Source organism: Leiobunum rupestre, chromosome 6, assembly GCF_980474605.1.
Source record: "Leiobunum rupestre chromosome 6, qqLeiRupe1.1.hap1, whole genome shotgun sequence".
NCBI classification, from domain to species: domain Eukaryota; kingdom Metazoa; phylum Arthropoda; class Arachnida; order Opiliones; family Sclerosomatidae; genus Leiobunum; species Leiobunum rupestre.
Genome location: NC_143389.1, coordinates 9158671 through 9160552, shown reverse-complemented (window position 1 = coordinate 9160552; position 1882 = coordinate 9158671). Strand labels below are relative to the sequence as shown.

Below are 1882 nucleotides of genomic sequence, written 5' to 3'. Positions count from 1 at the left end.
ATGACATAGGCTCGGTTCGTGACACGGTTCGTTTTCTGCTGATTAACGAGCGAGCTCTAGAACTCGGCTAGATACGTTTTTGCTCGCTTCGACACTCAACTCATTTATTCTTAGCTCGACTCTGTTCGATACACTTCGAGCGTGGCGAGTTGAGAGTCCTCACGAGTTTGCTCGGCTCATTGACACCTCTAAACGAGAGAGAGACTTCGTTTGCGATAACTTGTTTGGAGCGCTGTCAGTGTCTGCCATTGAACCAGGCAACTTTTGTTCAAGCCGTAAGTTGCTCCTTCGTTTGTAAATTCAGCGGCTGCCAGTGAACGCATCGCTCCTTCGTTTGTTATTTCAACGGCTGCCAGTGAACGCGTCGCTCCTTCGTATGTAATTTCAGCGGCTGCCAGTGAACGCCTCGCTCCTTCGTATGTAATTTCAGCGGCTGCCAGTGAACGCGTCGCTCCTTCGTTTGTAATTTCAGCGGCTGCCAGTGAACGCGTCGCTCCTTCGTATGTAATTTCAGCGGCTGCCAGTGAACGCGTCGCTCCTTCGTATGTAATTTCAGCGGCTGCCAGTGAACGCGTCGCTCCTTCGTTTGTAATTTCAGCGGCGGCCAGTGAACGCGTCACTCTTTCGTTTGTAATTTCAGCGACTGCCAGTGAACGCGTCGCTCTTTCCAGAGATAATTTAGATAGGGAGCGGCAGCTCCTACCTTTAACAGTACAAAAAGGCATGTCGCCCAAACACACGGTCGCGTCGAGATTATCTGGCCAGGTTAACTTCCTGTCACGTGTCAACTCCGTTTTCTCCTAGATTCTTATTGGTTGCTTTTCTTTTGATTTTACGCGTATAACTGCAGCGCCATCTGGCAGCGGTATAGAGAACGTTTGATCATTTTCATCATTCTGCATTCTATCGAGCGAGCGAATTTAAATTTTCTCTGAAATATATTCAAATTTGCTTACGATTTGGAAGGTTTATTTTCTAAAGGTAAATATTCATTGCGTTTAAATATATCAACTTTTTCCAATTTTAATAACATTATTAAATGGTTGTATCTTATAGGCGAGTCAAATATTTATCAAACTATCCAAGGCTTAAAAAAAGCCTCAGCGAAATGAGCGAATTGTCTGCAAATATGGGTCTTGTAGTTCCAAACAAAACTCGACTAATAGACAGAGACCTTGGAGTCTTTTTCAAATAGTTTCCATCAGCAAAAAAGGAGACCGAAAAATGTCAACGGTGGGTTCAGGCAATGTGGTTGAGAAGACTACCTTATCCGATGTTTCTCTATGAAAATGAAAACAATGAACGTTTGAACTTGAAGGTAAATGAAACCATTTTTTGGATTCTTCAAGAAACTAAATGTCATTCTTTAATTTTAGTGGCTAGAAAAAGACTTCATGACATATTTAGAAGATTGGGAGAAAGATGTTACCAATTGGCCTGGAGATTTTGCCAACAGCGAAAGGAACAAAATGTTTTTAAGCGCAGCAACAATTGAGGGTCTATGAATGATTGGTACAGCTATAATAAACATTTATTATTTTAATGATAGTAAGATTCTTTTTTTCTCAATAACAGCCGTTAAATTCCTTTTTAGTAAAGGTGCAAAATAAGTGTTGATGCAGCACTTATATCAAGATCCTCTTGAGCCATACTTTGGGAGGCAGCAATGCTCGTGTGGTCGAAACAGTAATCCTTTCATTGGGTTGTTTGAAGCCAGCATGGATAAACTAAAGCCTTATCTTGACTAGTCATAGAAGCGGTTAATGGCAATTCCAGAATTTTCAAAAAAAATGGTTACATAATTTTATTTCAATTCAACTTGAAACATCTCAGTTTTGAAAAATAAAAAAATATAATATTGATCTTTTGTGAAACAAAATAA

General features: G+C 40.5%; 1 long non-coding RNA gene across 2 annotated transcripts; it reads left to right on the top strand.

Moving 5' to 3' along the window:
• Positions 1-1274: 1274 nt before the first annotated feature.
• On the top strand, positions 1275-1647 carry LOC149939225 (uncharacterized). 2 transcript variants are annotated; one of them, XR_016481116.1, is made up of 3 exons: positions 1275-1318; positions 1377-1512; positions 1595-1647. It is a non-coding gene; the product is annotated as an uncharacterized LOC149939225 (long non-coding RNA). The 2 variants fall into 2 exon arrangements; XR_016481117.1 differs by having other exon boundaries at positions 1576-1640.
• Positions 1648-1882: the final 235 nt, after the last annotated feature.